At 37.1% G+C, this 20451-nt stretch overlaps 2 protein-coding genes across 3 annotated transcripts in view; one reads left to right on the top strand and one right to left on the bottom strand.

The window, feature by feature from the left end:
* Dhit (Double hit) overlaps window positions 1-16529 on the bottom strand; it is a 216330-nt gene extending 199801 nt beyond the window's left edge. The window contains exons 1-3 of the mRNA XM_067354550.1: window positions 16300-16529; window positions 15851-16184; window positions 15522-15560 (exon numbers count right to left, since the gene is read on the bottom strand). The gene's annotated coding sequence lies outside the window, so the exon portion shown is untranslated. The remainder of the gene's footprint in view (window positions 1-15521; window positions 15561-15850; window positions 16185-16299) is intronic.
* Window positions 1-20451, top strand: part of LOC105672893 (neural cell adhesion molecule 2) — a 197873-nt gene that overhangs the window by 70576 nt on the left and 106846 nt on the right. The window contains exons 1-3 of one of the 2 annotated variants that reach the window (XM_067354513.1): window positions 16652-16880; window positions 17033-17358; window positions 17630-17667. The exons of the other annotated variant lie outside the window; for it this stretch is intronic. The gene's annotated coding sequence lies outside the window, so the exon portion shown is untranslated. Of the gene's footprint in view, window positions 1-16651; window positions 16881-17032; window positions 17359-17629; window positions 17668-20451 lie in introns of those variants that run through there. 2 annotated transcript variants of the gene reach the window in all.

The following is a 20451-nucleotide window of genomic DNA, read 5'->3' as shown; positions in this document are numbered from 1 at the left end:
ATTTGAGTTAAGAGAAAGGAATGGATAGATGATTAAGTATGCGCCCGTTTTAGCGAATGCATCAATAACATTTAACGTTTTGACGTTTTGTTAACAAACATTTTAACAATAATTTATACTGTTATTTATAAATTGTGCAAGAATACAAATTAGTGAAATTTTTAATATGTTTTACTGTTCAAGTCTGTAAGTGTGCGGTTAAAGTGACAATAAACGTTTCAAAGTAAATAATCTGCTTTAAACGTTAAAAGCTGAGAAAGCAAAGGAAATAAATACTGAATGTAAAATGTGCAACAAACTGTCGAAACTGTCCTGACCCACATGTGGTCAGCAAACAGTGAAGGAGTTAATAAACAAAAAGTGTCTCAACCATTCTGGCGCTCGTACAGGCAGTGTTTAAAATCATACAACCGAGAACGGGATGATTTTTCGTGAAAAAAATAAGTCAAAAAATTATAAATCGAATAAAAATAACTCATACAAATGAGAAAACATAAATATGTTACCAATTTTTCAATTTTCTATAAATCAATTTTCTGAAAAACAAAAACTTTGCATGGAAAAAGTTTATCTTGTATTTTTAACTTATTTTTGCAAGTAAAATCGCCCGTTTCCCTGGTTTCACCACAATTTCGGACGTTGTACATTCTGTAAAATAGACCTGACTGGACTTCTTGATCTGGCTTGTGTCGTTATAAATTTATCAATGCTCTCATTCTATATTTTTATCACATTCAGCCGTGCACAGGGACGCCCGGGGCGTCGAAATACCTCGCACCGATCCTTGAAGTTACTTCCGGGCACGGCAAGCAAACTTTCCGACCTACCTACCCTTTTCAACTCAGCCAAATAGCTACCGCAGGGTTACTGGAAAATACCTTTCGGCGGTGTTTCCGCGGGACATAAAAATATAGTTTCAAGAGCTGTGTGGCAGATGGTATTGCACGCTATGCTTTCTTGGGCGGCATAAGCGCCGCCTGTACTCGTGCTCGCATGCACTCTCGACAAGACGGATAATTCAACGATCAAAGGCTGTTTGCCCTCATGTATAATTTATTCTCGGTTTTACGATGGCATGAATGTCCATCGCGTATGACTAACAATAAGCGCATGACGCAATTCACTGACAAAACGTCTAGTTTTGTCCTAATTTTTCCTTTTGATTCAAAGTTCTATTTAATCTTCTCTTTTCGCTATTTTCATCCCACATTTTTGCGCTTCCGCAAGTTTGCCACAAAACTCGTCATAAGTAGTTTTTAATAACAGCTTGTAATCTGTGGTATAAACTTTCTTCTGAGAGCTACGTAGAATTATTCCCGCCTTCCAAAGATCTTTATTGGCATACATACTTGCCGAGTTTGCTGTATTTAATTATAATTCCTTAGTCATTTTTTATCGCTTTTTGTTCCTTATTTATTAAAATTAGATAAGTATTGTGTTGCTGTTTTCTAATAATTTAATATTTTTGCTATCATTCACCTATAATTAAATATCATCTCTCATATATTTCTATTAGATATATATTATATATCTTATACATGTATCAGTATCTTATATATTTCTTTTATTACACTTTCTAACTTATATATAAGTGTACCGATGTATACATAATCGCTATATTATTCATATTTCCAGATAATTTTGCTTTGCAAATGTCATTGCTTTAGCATGAATCGACCGCGCTGTCAAGTTTCGCATTTGTAAACGTTTAGCAAACGAAGCGCTGACGCGTGCCCCGTTCGTGTGCATAAATCATCATCGCACCCGGTACCACTCTCTCTCTCTCTCTCTCTCTCTCTCTCTCGACTTGAGTCACCTATTGCCGCAGTCGCGAGTCGGCTTCATATAAATATTGCACGTATGTCCCAGATTCGCGAAATCTGCCTTATGACGTACGAGCTTTTCGCTCCGGGCGATTCGCGAGACAATCGCTCGAGAAACCCCGTCTGATCCGATTGACCCCGAGGACCCGGAGAGAAGCATCCCTGAAAGATTCAACGCGGCCACACCTTGGATACTTGCATTATGTAAATGCCCAAGTATTACATTATGTAAGTGCACCGCGCAGCGGGCGTTGAATAACGTTAATGTCGCGCGCGCGACTCGTTCCACCGGCCCATAAATCCGATTTATACACGAATATGTCCGCCCTTAGTGGCCGCTAAATCACTAGGCTTTAAGAGCGAGATAAGGCTCACATCGATTGCCGAGCCGGACGGAGTGGCAGGCGCGGTTGATTCGCGGCCGAACTAGCAAGGGAGAATTCCGCGCTTTCCAGGACGCGCGAGCGTAAAATATTCAGCGCGGTTCACTTCAGACGTCTGCATTATGTAATGCTCGCTTACCGCCCCCTTTGAATGACGATTCTATCGATCAGGTAATTATCTGCGCGGAACATCGTTGCGAATGGAAGTAATTTTTTTTTCGGCCGCGCGTTCTCGAAAAGAAAAGACCTGAAAGCGATCAAAAGCAGAGCGAAGAGATACGACCGAAGAGAAAGATTCGATAAGCGAGACTACAGATACACTTTCGCGATATCTCATGCGATTCCACGAGATAGCAATTCGCCATCAATACGGTGAATGGAAATGAATTTGCATATTTCGAAAGACACCAGTTTCAAAATTCCAATGAAATTGAACAAGATAGTATCTCTCGGTCCATCACTTCCGTATTTAAAACTCATTTTCCTTTTCGCGCTCAACTCTTCCAATATCCATTTCTACTTATCGAAACTTTATATACAGTTTCTACATAACTATATATACCTGATTCAATTTTTGTAAAACTTTTATGTACTTAAACCAGTTTAAGATTTATTTTTTCTCTCGGAAAACACAAAGAGAAAGTAGCAGCTAAAGTAGATTATATATAAAGGTAGATTTCTCTAAAATAAATAGAGAATTTTCTCTTCTTTGATAATTGAATTATTAAAACACTTTTCTGATACATTATATAAATATTTTTGTCGTCATCTTCATAAAATAATAGTTTGTTGCACGTTCCCGCGGTGCGCTTTTTTAAACATTACCATTCTCGCGCTTTACGACCCGCGTTACCACGTGCAACGGAATTAAAACGCGCGTAACAGTCAACCGGTAGTGCAAAGAACACGAGGAACACGGCGGTGTGTTAATAGTTTACGGCGCTTTCATCTCGGCGAAACAACGCGAGACCAAAAATGCACATCCGCAACCGTGTCTAAATACATTGCGCTCATTCTTAAAATGGCCTCGTGCGCGAGGATTAAAGCACTGTGATTAACGTTTTGTCTTTCTCTCTCTCCTTGGTACACTGTCGCCGAATTATTTAAGAAGAATCCTTCGGGAGCTTAACGCCATTACTCTGAGCTACGTTCACGTACGTTCGCCGTACAGATACGGCGTGAGAGACACGGTTAATCGGGAGAGGGCTGAATCTGTGGGCGGTTCGCTTAAGTCGCTCCGTTATGTAAAACTGGTCCAGGCGAAGGCGTCGAGCAACGGTTCACGTCGTTCCTGTCCCGACAAAACCGCCTGTTATCCCCGGTCTCTCCTCTCCACACACACCGTAAATCGACATCCGCCACTGCGCTGCACCACGCGCGGCTTTTGGTAAACTTTTTATTCATCGCGTCCCCCGGGGAGATCGGGCCGTGCGGGCGCGTACGTGGGCGTGGGAGTATTAAAGGAAAATCGATCTCTCTCGCCGAGAGAAAGAGAGAAAGGAGGAGAAAGAGAGAGAGAGAGAGAGAGAGAGAGAGAGAGAAGAGAAAGAGAGAGAGAGAGGAAAGGGATGCACTTCCCATACACACCGGCGGTCTGTGGTGCGGCCCCTCCCGCATTCATCCGCCACCCGCGTTCGTTCGGTCATTCTCCTCTCTTGCTCCTCCACCCGCGGTTCGCAATCGTCCCTCTCGCGCCACGTACAGGAGCGAGCGAGCGAATAGCGGGCGGCTACAATGCGCGGAATCCTATCTGGAAAGTTTGAGCAATACTCGAAATTCTAGGTCAGGGCGAGTCGTGCCTCTCCGGCGAGTCGCGCCTCTCCGGCGAGTCGCGCGTTCTGTCATGTCCCGTTGCGTCGCGACGCTCCGACAAATCTTTAAGAAGATCCAATAAAATCGATCCCGCAAACCAACCGACTGATGTCTCTCTTCGGCCGATCTGGGACCCATCTGGTAGAGGTAGCGGGCGCAGGTATTATCGTCCAGAATTGCTCGGGGAAACGGGATTCCCCGAGTAGCGCAATGCGTTCGCGGCGAGCGAACATGCGTATATTTCGCGTCGTCACTTTTAACTATAGTAATCCCAGATATCGAAATAATTTCGACTTCGAAATAATATATGAAATCTTAAAATAAATAATATAGTTAAATCTATAAAAAGTTTTGTCGCAGTGACATCGTTCCTTTTATAATGTCGGTAAAAATACTGAAATCATTTTAAATCTCAAAGTAGTGAGATCATAAAATAAGAAATATATGTTTAAATAAGTATAGATAAGTTCGTGAAAAAATAAAAATAATTTTTCAGAGGAAAATTTAATTTATTATAGAATTATAAATTTTTTATTAAGTTTCAATCTTACTTTTTGATTCTATAATCAGTATAACCCTCCCGTTAATTAATAGCTCTTCTTATTTTTCTATAAAATATGTATGCATTTAAATCGTGTACAAAAATACAATAGTAGGAAAACTGATAAGAAAATAAAGTAACGATAAAAATAATAAAAGATCGCTAAAGATGGGCTTCCTAAGGTTTAACGACCTGTTTGTTCGTCTAAATAATACCATATTTGTATATACTCTATTATTAACTGTACAGACACTCTGATTCTAATATGCGGCATCATACGGATTGAGATAATAGGATTTATCGTGCGCATCGAAGTCCCGCTTGCAATTTCGCGGAGCCTCTTACCTCGGCGTCTTAATTTTCATAATTAAATGGCGAGCGGGTCGTATATGAGATTCTCGGCGTCATTGCTTTCTTCTTCATTTCCGGGATATGAGTGAGAACTTAGATTCAAGAAAATAACTAAGAATTATGATGTCGATTTAAACCGCCTTTATTCACTACTAAGACATTGTGCCATTAAAATGTTTTTACGTATATAATAATATTAATGAATTTTTTTTATCTATTTAAAACTACATTATTCTATTTATTTTATCTATCTGCGCGTGTATGTGAATGTATTCTGTAGATGTTCCTACCGCTGAAAACGATTTATGCATTTCAGATACGATCTTATTGGAGCAAGAAAGCAATTGCCGAAAATAGCATATACAACTGATTCAACATCTGTGCCTCTCCGCTAGCAAAGTTTCCGTCAAAGCACGAAGTTGTGCCACGACAGATACATCGATAACCAAATTGGACCTGACGATTGAGAGAACGTTTCATCTCGTCATAGCTAGCATCCGCCCTGTAGCCCGGCAGTCGCAACCAAATGAAGTTTCTTATACTATGACGTTTCTCTGTGCGCGTATTAAGCTAGGACCACTTATCTTTTTACAGTCGACGAGATCGGATCAGGTCCGATAATTATTGCGGAACCGACTTCCTACCATTCCTCTCGATGTACTCTTCGTCGGGGTGTAATCTTCCTCTACGACCCTCCCCCCCGCTCTCTCGTATATTCCGTACGGAGTATTCTCATTCGAGCAGACATCAGGTTTTGCCGCTCTGTGTACTTGTCGACCCACCTCCGCTCGGCCTTAATGGGGGGCAATGTCTGTTGCAGTAATCTAAGCAAATGAATTTCTCGATAAATCACCGCGAGCTCAATTCGTCCTGCAAGCCCGTTTTGTAAGCATAAGAAGAAGCGACCATTCGTCTGCGACACGAATTGCAACACTCGCGCGCATGGTATTAAAGTCTTTACTGATCCTAAACACCCTGCCATAATCGTAAACTTCTATGATGCATTCACAAAGAAATACTTGCGCCATGCGCAATGTCGTATTTTCGTAACTCACATTCGTAATAATGACCATAGCGCACCTCAGAGGATAGATATGATGAAAAAACAAAACTCGCAATATTATAAAACCGAATATCGCAATATTTTCCAAAGACAATTAAAATCGTGAGATGATTGACTGATAACTTTACCCAAATCATTATAAAATCATCAAAAGACGAAGATTACAAACTTCATTATTCAAGAGATAATTAAATGCCACGCGTGTTCTATTGTCGCATTTATTTCAATTAATCCTAGATGCATTTGCGGTGAACGCAGCGGTTTCATTAAAGAAAGATTAATGGATATGGCAATAATAACTTAATCCTTAACCATTCGTTATCAGTAAGCACCAATGCTAGAAAATCCAGCCTTATCGGCATTACTTTTTCGAAGCCGTAATAGATTTTACATTTTCAACAATAAATACCTTTAGTGAGAAATTTTTACTCATTGTTTTACGTGTTTTACAATTGTTTTTTTTTACACGTCAATAAATTTTAAACGCTGAAATAAAAGAATGAAACGTACTATGTATCGATTTCAATGAAGCTATCAAAGTGTCAAGTACTAGTTATCCAAGTGGCGCTATCGAGATGAAATCTTTATCGGAAACTTTTTACATAGGCCTCGTAATTCTCTCGTGCGCGCGTGGAACTAATTCGACGGAACTAATAACGAAAGAATTTACGAAGGAGAGCTGTGGTCGCGCGGCAAGGAACTTCCTAACGACTTTCTACTCGGTAACTGTCCGACCGTTAGCTCCTCGGCGCTAGTGATTTTCGGGAGAGCAATCCGCGATCGCGCTTTCAAACCTCTCGCAGCTGCCTTAACGGAACGATCAAGCGTTGAAATCTCGTCCTCTTTCTTCGTTCTTTTGCTTCCTTTTATCGCACGCTTTTTTCTCGAGCTTTCCTCCCACTTGGCCCTTCATTTTTCTTACCACCATTTCGCATTTCGAGCGTTCGACTCGGCACTAAACTCGCTTCCGAAGCGATGCGGCGCGATTCTGCCAAAGAAAAAGCACGACTCCGCGGGGAGAAGCGTCAGGAAAAAAAGGGGTAAGTCGCCGCGCGCGCGGCGGAATTGAAGGCGAGAGAGGGTGCGGAGCGCGGCGAGCAAGAAGTTACGAAACGACGAGCGAACGCGTTACTTTAGCTGCACCCGTGAGCGACTCCACCGGAAGGGAAACGCGAGGGAGAAGGAGGGTAAGGAGGGTAAGAAGAGTACGAAACCCCGAGTGACAAAAACGAAAACGACGCGATGTCGTGTTCAGTTCTAAGTTGAGAGCAGAGGTAGCTTTGACCTAAGTGTGATGGTTCTAGTTACGTAATATTACAATGCCGCTATTCCAAATTTCATTAAGTAAAGTAAACATTAGTGGAGAACACAAAAGTAGGAAATAAGAAATAATTTATCTAAGGGAATTTTAAAAAAATGTCCTCTACGGTCTTAATCAATGATGATTTTAATGGCTTCTATCTATACTTAGAGTATCTACGAGTTAATTGCAAAAAGAGTTTATACAGCAATAGAAATTTGCTTTATTTATAATTATTTGCGACAATATTAGGAACTTTTTGAGCAATACTAAAAGAAAAACAAAGTTGAAAGCATAATCCAGAGAGTTTCTTCATTAACACTATATTCTTACAACCTTTTCTTTTTGCTGTGACTGATCTCTCAATTATTAACGCGTTACGAACACGCGCGTTAATGACAGAAACTTCAACGACAAGTAGACTCGTAGAAAATTGTTATCACGTCTTTCGTAAGTCGTCAAAAGTTACTATTACGTCTCTCGTTAAATTGCTTTATATTAATTGCTAGTTGAAAAGACAAAAAGCAACTGGACAAAAATAATAAAAGTAAATTGTTGAAGATAAAAGTAAAATTATATTTAAAAATTTGCAGGCATTCTTCTCATTGTAAATTATTATTTGATCTTTATAGAAACTCACGGTATCAATATTATCAACATACGAGTTATCGGAACTTTTATTAATTTTAATAAGCATATTCAAATTTATCAATATAATATATATAAACCTTTTTTGTGTATCACAGCTAGCAAATTTATTTTATATTTCTCTCACGTTAAATAATATTACATATTTTTAACTCTGCAATGTGTATGTATATGATTTTTATATCTTCTTTCATATGAATCTCTTTACAATGCAAGAAGAAAATATTAAAAAAATATACTGCATCTTTTAGAAATTTATATACGTAATATATATAAGTGCGATATATGTATTTCTCTTTTTTGTATAAAATTTATGTAAAATAGAATACTTGATTACCTAAATTTAAATTGAATAAAATGCAATCATTTTTAGTTTAAATATTTGTTAAAAAGAGAAAATTATCGTTTTTATAGCATATGCCTTTATGTAAAATATTATTTATATTAAAGTTAAAATATACTATTGGCTACTAACTACTTTTTATATTTCTATTTATGAGACATATTGTTTCTTTCATGTTATCCAAGTCTCTAAACTAGAAAACCGACCCTGAAGCGAGAAAAAGTTGTATTTATGAGATCGCTGTAGTGCCCAGAGCACAGCTCGAAACTAATTTATAGAGTCTCTTAAGGATCTTCCTGCGGCTACGGCGGTCGCCAGTAAAGAGAGAAACAAGACAGCGCAGCGAAAGAGTGACTTGACTGACGTTTAAGTTCTTTTGTGAATGCGGCCATCCACCTTTTGCAGAGATGTTTAACAGGAAGAAGCAGCTCTCGAGACGCGAGATGGAAGGACGGAGGCGGCTATAAAGGGTATTCGGTTAATGCCTTCTAGTACCTCACAACGTTAATCATCCTTTGCAAATAGAGATAGGAGAGTACAGCGAAATTTAAGGAAGAGTGTGTTCTCGGAGTTTCACTCCCGAGGGAATTCGTTGCTCGTAACTTACGCGCCGGGTATCGCATAGCCCCAGACAGAAATTTTATACCTTTATGTTCTTCCGATAGTGTACGCGCCGCCCCACGCGGATACGCGACGCATCCCAAAACTTTTTCCCGAACCGTTACGCTTTAGTGATATTTCGACGGTCGGCACGTGATGTCGAAAGTTTCGCGCGGCGCGGGTGTCCCATGAGTGTCATAGTTTCCCCCCCAGGTAAAGTTTTCGTTGGGTTTATCTGCCATTGTATATGCGGATCGGTCAATATTTGTTACACATCGTTTTATACATACTTTTATTGCTTTATGATCGATTTGTGCTTTTGAAAAAAGTACATTTAAAAAATTTATATTCTTCATTAATTTTTCAATCACTTCGATTTTCTTATCGAGGAAACTTGTTGCATATTCAAGCAAAACAATGTTATTTTATTTTCAAAATAATTCTGATATATTTGTATTTTCCTGCATCATTTTTTTCGCCAGCATTAATTTGCTATTTTTCTTTATTTTTGTAAATTTTCGATTATTTAAATTATTCAGATAAGCGCGACACGTTTAACGATGCGTTGCGATTTAATTTAATTAATTCGCAGGAATTTGGGAGCGTTTACTAATGAGCGGGCTTGCCAACACGACGTACAATTAGTTAGTTTTCCCTCTTCACTTTCCAATTATCGCATCACTCCTTACCTAATCCGCTGCGACGCTCTCAGTATCGTGCGCATCTTCTCTGCATCGCTTCCCACCGCAACTCTCTAGTTCCACCTCCTTCACTTTGCATCTACAGAGTGTCTAAGAGCTATTACAATCTCTTTCATTTATAACGTATTGCGAACTATCGAATAGCGTAAGTAATAAAAAGAGAACGTTAGTTCTTTAAATTTTTCTTTAAAAAATTTATACTAACATTTTATGCACACTATAAAGCTTCCTTCGTGTGTAAAGCAGACTTTTAAAATATGCTGCACTCTCCCTTGCAACATAAATTTATTAATTTGATCGCGTGAAACTTAATCGCGTAATTGTCATGACATCTATTATTGTCGGAAATACATTCAGATTAAATTACATGATGATTTATTAATGAAAAAGAAATGAAAAAAAGATTTCCTGCACGCGTGTGGAAACTCTCGCGTGCGAGAAATCATTTGTTTCAATGTATATCGCGAGAGAAAAATTACGTGTCATTCTTAACACTCGATGTCGTAAATCAACCTAGATTCAGTGACTAATCCACGATTCTAAGGGGGAAAATCCACCCCTGAAAGAAGGCGCCGGCCAAACTTTGGGGACACCCCGTAGAGCACTCTGCTCGAAGTAGGAGCTTCGTAACAAAGGTGTCGCGGCAATTATCTCCGAGCGCGTGCAATTACTTCGAGGCCGAGAGCAAACTCCAGACTGGCCCATTTACCGGGATATCGGAGAATCGGTAGCGGCGGCCCTCCTTTCGGAACTCGAGATTGTTGTCGCTCGGGGTTAGTTAATCACGCTGCCAGTGAAATGAAGGGGGTCCAAGATGGTGCTCCGCTGACTGTGCCATGAATATCGCGCCCACACTTCGGCCAAACTTCGCGGAATGCTCCGCTTTGTTCGTTATGCGGGCCAAGGAGCGCGGCGGGAAGGGAAAAAGACGTGGATTAAGTGAAAAATCGTGTCTATCTGTCGAAAACTCGCGGGGCATTGCGAGATAAGCACCTAATCGTTCCGGTCTGCGATAATGTAATGAGATACGTTTTAAAATGTGTATGTAACGTCAATACCGAAGGGTGGGGGGGAGGGGGAGGAGTGGCGAGGGGGGAAACGGGGGTCATTGATCAAACGAAGTGGGCCACTTTGCGCGGACTTGGATCGAGTTCAGAGAACCTGGCGATGGCGAGGGCATCTCTAGGTAATATGTTTGTAAGAGATACCGTAAGCTGAGGCGAATGAAGGATCTCGAACTAACGCGATTTCGACTTTAGATGTTATGCACTTAATTGGTCTCGGGTACCACCTGTACGTCGGCCCGTATTAGCGGAATTGCAAGTGATTGGAGAGGATCGCCGATAGGTGCCTCGGGTGCTCGTACGACTAATTTAATTGACTGTTCATACGAAGTTAGAGGATTAGACGCGAGTGGATGGCTGGACTTGCAAGTGTCGCATGAAAAGCTTCTTGCAGAGGTGTAATAGTACGTACATAAATTCGAATGCGCATACTATTATACTTTATATACTTCAGAAATTACAATAAAAGCGTAATGTTTGCGATTGCACGATTATTCACAAGTATAGAATAATTATTTGTATTTGGACGTGTCCTGCCATAAAAATTTATTGTTATTATTATCCGAAACAATCTCTCTTCACTGACGTACTTATCGAGAAATTATTATTACAACTAATACGCGTATTAAATTCTTACGCGAATATTTTACAAAGCAAGAGAAGCATAAAATGTTTCTCTCAATTGCACGTAGTTTTGTCACACTTATGCTGGGTGTATTGTACACTATCATGGATGCAGGCCTGATTGAATGACCAAACAACCTAGACGAAGTATCCTGCCTCGTTTGTCCCACTCGATAAACGCGAATTGCGTCGAACTACAACGTCCACGTACCGAGGATGAGTACGAAATTCAACGCCGGGAAAGGAGGACAAACTGGATAGGTTGAAAAAGAGAAAGAGAAGAAGAGAGAGAATTCGCTGAAATTTCGCGGAGAGCGAATTTGTTCCGCCGGTGAACACAGGCTCGTAGGAGAAAAAAATTTAGATTACCGGAGTCCACGGATAGAATTCTTACTTTTCTTTTTTCTCATTTTTTTGAGCGAACGTAAGAGGCTTGCACTTGTGTGCTTTTCGACTTAATGTCCTGTTTCCAACATATAATATCTATCTTCCACCACGACGGGAAGAGTTCTGACTTTCAGGGGCCGAGACCGCTCAAAATTGAGCCGAGTATTACGCCGGGGCGAAAGTAAGATAAAAGGCCCTATTCTGCTTTCGGGTAACTGATGTTCGCCACATAGATAAAACGTTCCCCGGACTTCTCACAGCGTGGCTGCGGAAGATCTCATTGCAGTGAACAAAAGTGTTAAAAATCGACATCGTTACCATATATATCCTCTTAGGCGATTTGGTCCCTAATGTTGTTGACGTTAACAATAAGACACAATAATGCAATGCTGTCCAGCCAATGTTTCTGCTGTCTCACTCTCTTTACTATTTTTTATCTAATATATTTCACAAAGAGCAAACACTCGTAAAATTGAAAATTTACCTAGATTATAAATTTGTTTACGTGAAGTTAATGAAGACAGGAAAGAATAATGATAATGAAAAAACAGTAAATAACTAAATGAGATTATTTAATTTTACGTATGACGTTGTAGCTTTCCGCAATTACATTTTAGAATAATAAAAATGAAATCGCAGTACTAGATAAATTAACTACACAAACCGACGCTAATTATTTTATATTTACAACAAAGACCTTCAACCTTCAACTGCTGGTTTTTTATCTGATTTTTTATCTTAATCATTTCTTGTAAATTTTAGCTTTATAAATAAAATTAAATAAATCATGCTAATAAGTTTTTATATGTTTTTATATGTTATAATAAAATGTGACCTAAATTACAATTATTAAATTATGTTATTAAAATACATTAATAAAATAGTAAAATATGCTAAAAGTATCAAAAACTTTATCATTGCAAAAAGACAATTAGAAATGGTCAAAGAATAATTTAATTTATAAAGCACAAGAATTTAATTATCTTAAAAGAAAATATATGTAGCTTGGGTTACTTTCGTAATCATGAGCATATATGTATGCACATGCAACGTGCACTTGTACGGTTGCATTGAAAATGAGAAAACTTAACGAAATCTTGTGAACGCTAGAATATTTGTAGATACTAGAATATTTGCGACGCTATATATTCTCGACAAAATGACTCGAATGTCCAGCTAATGCTCGCGAAGATTCCATGCTGCGCGAATTGGCAAATTGTGTTTCGCGACGCGGCAAGCCACGAATTATCGCGAAATCGTTGTCGAGCTCATCGTCACTCGCGTCAGTTCATTCGCCGCGCGATCGAAATCTCGTTTTGCGGCCGCGATAGTGGTCCCGCTTCGTGGATTGCGTCTCAGCCGGCACAGAGTCGAGAATTGCCTTGAAATTGAAGCATCTACGAGCCAAGAAGGGGGATAACGTGCAGAAATTTCTATCTCTCTTTCTCTCCTCTCTCTTTCTCACTTCGTCTTATCGCCAACCTACTTGCTTCGTGGAAAATCACTTCGAAAGCGACGGTATTCTATGTGAAAAAAAGAAAGCCAGCGCTTGTATGGGAAAAGGAATTCCCCGAAATCCTGCCTCGTGCGAGCGAACTGCTGTTTACGTGCTTCAGATGTAAACAAAAACAGCACTCTCGCTACTTCGCTCACTTTTGCTTGTTTTTACGTAGCGCTGCTATGTTGTTTGGAAAAATGTTACTATTTCTATATCCGTTACGCAATGTTCGTTAAGGATTATCACTTCATAAAATTAATTAATTTGTAATGCGAAAAGATGCGTAAGATATTTAAAGATTATTTTTTATCCGCGGACTTTTTTGTTGGTTTAAATGACGTTTTTCCAATAAAAATATCAAGACAAGTTAGTAAAGTCTTCAGCGCATGAGGAACTTTTTATAAACTTAATTAATTTCAGAAAGAAGCAATTAGTTCCGAGTATACTTTGTAGAATCTTAAAGTTTGTGGCTCTGCCGTGATATCTAACATAGAAAATTAAAACGTTATGAAAAGGATTCAATGGAGTTTTGATCAAGAAAGAGTTGACTTTAAATTAATTAAATAATCTATAGATGCAAGAAATTATAACAATTCTGGAATATCTTATAAATATATTAAACTAATAATAGGAAGTAAACCCACAGTGGCATGGAGGTTGGTGATTTTGTCTCTATTTGAGTTTACTCTTTGCGTTACCATTATAATCATATGACTCGAGAGATTCTTGAATTTCCCAAGTTTTGTTGGGCATTATTGTGTGCTTTGAAACATAATAATTTTCATCGTTTAATGTTATGAACATATGCATATTCTTTAACTTGGAACATTTTGCAAATTAAAAATTGATCGCACATTTGCAACTATCTTAGATAACGATCGAAATTGTATCCAACTTGTTATATTAATTTAATTTACTCATATGTAATTATAAATATTTAACGAGGAGAAATGCTTATTTTAATTATGATTATTATTTCACAAAGCAACAAATTATGAAACATTTTTAAAGCAAGATATGATTGCTAATAATATAAGTGTGCCAGATATCGTTACTAACAAATATTTTTATTGCAGATATGTTTGATCAATATATCAATATGATGTGTCATGAATTTTAACGAGGAATGTCCCATCTACTGTAGCGAGTGAGGAAAATTAGAGCACATTTAACGACATGATTATTACGTCTGATAACTCGCGCTCGACGAGCAGATAACTCGTTACGTATATCTGCGGCTGAACTCGTACTGCGCCATTAAATTACACTTTGATTACATGTGCGTCTTTTCCGAATCCTGTATTTTTTATTTTTATTTTCTCCTTTTTTTACGTTAAAAATGGAATATTCCGATTTAAAGCGATAGGTAATTACAAGATCGTTATGTAAATTGCGCGCTATTTAATATAATGATGCACTTTTTACGCCGTCGAACACATTTTCCGCAAGAAATTCAACCCTGATTCTACAATAATTACATAACCGTAAACCATATTGACATTTCATCTACCATGAGAAAATTCGTTTTCTCGTTTCATGGAGCAGTTCTATTCTTATATAAAATGTGACAAAATTATATGAATATTACAAAAGACTTTAAGTCATTATTCTATATTTTATCGTTCATATGTTATAAAAAAGATATTCAAGTATTTTTAAATTTTCTTGCTTTAAATATTAATTACACAGAGCTAGTTTTGCTCAATTTAGTCACATATGAAATTTAGAACTGTTACATTTTCATTTTTTCATTACTTAATACTTCATGGCTTCAATTCTTTTTTTTAATTTGTATTACTCATTGATAACAACATAATTGCTTCATTACGCTATTTTCCAAGAAGTAATAAAGAATAGTCTCACCTCGTATCTTTATTTTCATCGAAAGTTTGCGTGTACGGCATATATTCTTTGCACACTACTTGGTTACGTACTGGCACCTGCGACCGGATATCGAAACGATATTATAGCTTACATTCTTATCTGTAATACGATGTAATATCTCTTGATATATATACGTGTCGATACTACATGTCTGTAAGAAAATATCTTCAGTATTCTTCATGGCTATTCCGATGTTATTTTTCATGAGAAAATGACTTTTGCAAAAATATATTAAACTAAGGACAATATAACTAATTTTTATTATAAATAAAAAAGAAAATGGAAGCCATAAAATAATAAATAATATGTGTATATAACTTGTACGAAATATTTCACTATTAAGAGAAAAAATAGATTTGTTTACAAAAATGCAAACTATAGACAAAGATATGATTGTCTAAGCACAATAATAATTGTATACATAATCATCAGTGAATGAACAAATATGTGAAATCAGTATTTTGTGCAATTATGCAAGATAATGAATACATTTACTCACCGATCGTTGTACCCTAGCTAAGTATGCCTTCAGCTATACCTGGAAAAATTAATATATATTTTAGTTATCATACGTTTCATATGTGATAATTATTAATAGTTAATTATTTCCATTCTGATCAAAGTATAAACATGTGCAATAAATTGCGTGAATAATTACTTTAGAATTTTAATAAATATTTAATAAATATTTCAATTAATATTTTATTAAATATTTTTGAACGTATCTCATATAAATAAATATTTAATAAGTACAAATTGTGTGTGTATTTAGCACTACAATTATATGTACATATTTAAATAGTGGACAAGAATATCAAAAATATTCACCAGCTAGGGTATTGCAGTTTGCTTCATCCGCTGCTAATTCCGCTTCAATCTGCTTTGCATCAGCTTTATTGAAGAATCAATGAATATAGAAAACCAACACTTATAATTTACGCACTGCCGAGTGAAAATTAACTCACTAACACGCACATTTCACTAACATACACATCACACGAATTTACGTCGGAAATCTATCACACTGTAATACACGAAACATGAGATAAAACATACTTTATGCCGCAACGCGTCCACGCACATAATTATAACTGATACTGTACACGCACTCAGAGCTAGCAAAATGAACGACTCTTGGAGACCACGCAATGTCAGCAGATACCTACAAATACGCATAACAACTATATTTTAAACTAAACGTTTTCATGTAGTTCAAACGAAGTGAACTTTCAAAATGTTACAACTAATGAAAATGACTGATATAAGCCCGTACTCACCTAGACCGTATCGGCTTCAATTCACGGTGCATCTATGATTAATCGCGGTAATAATATGCTCCGGCAATTGTGCATTACTTTGATCGACGTACCCGACCAAAATTTTTACTAATTACGCACTTTTAATCAATTAAAGCTGCTATTAACCGGAGCGTTTGCGTTGTACGTCCAAGTGTCCGTTACAATCTCGTAGCATGAAATAGTAACTATCATGACCATAAGATGGCGTAATCCATATTGATTGTCGGTGTTGATTGTCGGTATTAATATTCAAATTGATCGTCGGTATGGATTATCAATGTTACCGACGTTTCGCGTGCTTTTTCGCTGCCATTTTGTTTTTTATCAAGCAACGGCACTGAACGCAGAGCATTCAACGTTTCGCGATTATTCGTGTATTTTATCCGTTAAAAGTGCGTAATGAGTATTAATTTCGTCGGGAGTGCCGATTAAAGTGACGGGCGATTGCTGCAATATATTATTTATTATCGGGTTTCGCGTGATTCACAACATTTCGTTGACAATCAGGTATCATGTAGTGCAGAATAAAAGCAGAAAGAGAGAAAGAAAAGTCAGTCTCGGTGAGTACACATTTTAATGCCACAACACACGAAAATGATCCCTATGTTCGTTCAAGGGGATCGAATTTTTCATCGGTTATATTTATCATTAAATGTAGCATGTTGAAATTCAGTTTGTCGGGATTTTTTTGTAAAAAATAATTGTTGTATAGGTATCTAAATCTGACGATCTCTGAGTGACCACCAAGATAATCGTCGTTCGTCTCGTTCACTCTAAAAATATACACTGTTTCAAGTCGATCGCTGAACATGTAAGATGAGAAAAATAGGTTATCTACGTGGTGCTTTGCAGCACAAATTAAGTCTTACTTTGCATTGTGTGGCAAATTTACGACGTAAAGCCTTGAGAAATGGAAGCAAGATTTACTGGTGCATTACTGACAATAAGTTTTGGTATTCATCGATTCTGCGATAAAGCTAATGCAGAGATCTAATCTGAAATCTGCAACGGACAAAGCAAACTATAATATTGTAGCTGGTGAGTACAATTTTTTCTCCATCATTTAAATACAGTGCATAATTATGCTAACACTAATATACGCAATTACAATGTGTACTTAATGTGTTACAATGTAAAACAGTTATTGAATATTTATTAAAAATTTTGAATAATTGTTTACACAATTTATTACATATACTTATGTTTTAATCAAAATAAAAATAATTAAATAATGATGCGTAACAATCAACATACATAAAATGTATGATAATTTTTAATAACTATATAAAACATATATTAATTTCTTCAGATACAACTGATAAGATGTGCTGTAGAATTCAGCAACTGGTGAGTCAATTAAATCTATATAATTGCACAAAATATTATTATCTGACATATTATCATGTGCTAGTACTTAACATATAATTGCTAAGGACCGTGCTTTGACATTCAGATTCTATAATTTACACTTTTACTAATATACAAAAATAATCAAATAAAATTTTACTTTTTCCTTATTTTAGCAGTAAAAATATATTTATAATTATAAATATATAATATTTAAATTTTGCAGATATACATGTTATTTGGTATTTTTAAATTATAGAATTGCAAAATTTTGAAAATATAACAATTTGGTATAAAAAATGAATTAAAAAACCATGTTAGTGCTAATTAAAATCATACATTTCAACAAGTTATATAACATAAACATTTTGGTCTCAGATATACATTCCTCACAGCATATATAAACAATAATTACAGCAGTTGTCAATGATTCCATAACATTGTGGTCAAAATTCAAAATTAAAATTATCTCCACAATGTCTTGTGAAATTGTAAATGTTACTTCAGATTGAAGATGTGACTCATGTAAAATTGAAACATTTAACTGAGCAACATCTATTCTGAAGTAACATTTACTATTTCACAAGATGTGGAGACAATTTTAGTTTTGAATTTTGACCACAAAGTTATGGAATCACTGACAATGCTATAATGACTGTTCATATATACTGAGGATGATTCAATCTGCAACCAAAACATCTATATATTATATAATTTATTGAAATACATGACTCTAATTGGTATTAATAACGTGTATCATTCTTTTATCATTTTTTATATCAAATTGTTAATTGCACAGAATCAATTGTACCTTATTATGGAAAATATAATATTTGAGAATTTCAATAGGTTTGTTAAATACAGTTTTAATTTATATATATTTTTTTTATTTTACAGATTTAATTATTTGATATTTTTTTGCAGAAAAGCGAATTGTCAAAGTACGGTTTCAAATGCAAAATTTATTGATGTGAACAAGTCGTGTTCATTGATACAATTGCTTGTACAGCAATTGATTCGCTTTTATGATGTGCGTTTCATGAAATAGTTCTCTTTTTCGCCAATTTCGTTTATTTCAAGGGTCTTTTAAATACGATACGCTTCGCAGAAAAAGCTTTTGTATTCTTGTAATGGCTAGGATGGCAAGAATTTCGGTACATTGTATCTTTTCTCACTGCAATTTCATTATAACATTTTTAATTACCTCAACAATCTCTAGTTATTGGTTAATTTACAACTCATAACTGCGACAAAAAAATGCAATTTATTTTGCGCTTCTGTTTCATATACGTTTCGTACTCAGTGTGGCACATTTGCCACGTAATTTTTGAAACAGTTTAATGTAAAACATGCAACAGATAGAACAAACTGCAATAGTCTTGTTCATTATTTAAATATATTATACAATCTAATTACAATTACGCATGACAAAAACAGTAGCAACATCGTACATAATATTAAGAAATAAACTCCTGCCGTTTCGTATTTCGTGGTTTCAATTTATTTCGCAAAGTAGTACACGAGCAAACAAAATAAACAGCTTTAACATGCATTGTGAGATAGATTCGAACAGATTATCGGGATTATTACTAACAAGTGGCGTACAACGAGGAAATTACTTCGTGGTTTATCGGCAAAGCTTTAACTATCCGCGCATTTAATGCGATCGGCATTTGAGTCATGAAGGCGTTTATCAGGATCGAGAATTACTCGCGCGGAAAGAGCTTCACGATGCTATCGGGGGAAAATTTCGTGGGAAATTCCCGCTCGATCGCTCGTTTCCTCGGACACGTTCAACTCCGTGCGATGATTTAGGAAATATGACGCGACTTCGCGCCCTAGGCCCTTTGGAGCACGGCCAAGCTTAAAAAGCCCGCCTCAGGCGGGCATACATATTTCACGGCTGTATATGCCGCCGTCGTATGATATACCAACGAAACGAAAAAAAGAAGAGGAAAGAAGGGTGGGAGAGGACAGAAAAAGAAGGAAGAAATCACCGATCAAACGTACGTGCAATACTGAGGACGGAAGTCTGCGGACTATCGAAGCTTTCGAGACACACTCACGCGAGAAAAGCGGAGCCGCGGGAGCCGGGAGACGTTCTCTCGTCTCGAATAAGACGGATTTGTGGCGAATCGTGCGAAACGTAAATCTGGCCCGGAGTTGGAGGCGGAATTCCAGCTGAGTGCACTACAGTGTTCTTACCCGTCCTTGAAGATATAAGAGCGCAGACGGAAAAAGGGAATCAAAGATCAGACAATACTGCGAATAACACGCGGGTTGTGCCCTGAAAATTTTTCTAATATCGATAAAGCGGCTTGATAAAAGACTCGATCTCCGAAAGCTTCGCGTTCGTGCATCAAGTTACGACGTATCTCTAAAGGATTGTAATAATATCTACCGCATTTGCCGAGACGTACGGGTTTTCCTACTGTGTAATCCACGAATGTAACGGAGCGACTAATGAGAATAAAGCAAGAGATTTTTTTTTATCTTTTCGTTAAAATCTGCAGCGAGGCGAAAGGAATGCATAATGCGAGTGAATAATAAAAGCAAGATGTAAAAGTAAACGTCACGTCAAAGCCCACGTTCTTTCTGCATATTTTTCTCGGCTTATCCACGAAGCGGAGCTTTTACTTCGTGCAACCGCTGGGTCGTCAGCTTCGAAAAATTAAACTGCATCCATTCCGCTGTATTTTGCGCTGCAGGATGTCAAATTTCAGGGAACCGAGATTCGTGTCAGAGTGAACAAACCGACGATTGCCAGCACAGCGTCACCGTTCG

This window comes from Linepithema humile, chromosome 4 (genome assembly GCF_040581485.1).
Source record: "Linepithema humile isolate Giens D197 chromosome 4, Lhum_UNIL_v1.0, whole genome shotgun sequence".
NCBI classification, from domain to species: domain Eukaryota; kingdom Metazoa; phylum Arthropoda; class Insecta; order Hymenoptera; family Formicidae; genus Linepithema; species Linepithema humile.
The sequence above is the reverse complement of the archived record's forward strand: the minus strand, read 5'-3'. Positions and strand labels throughout refer to the sequence as shown.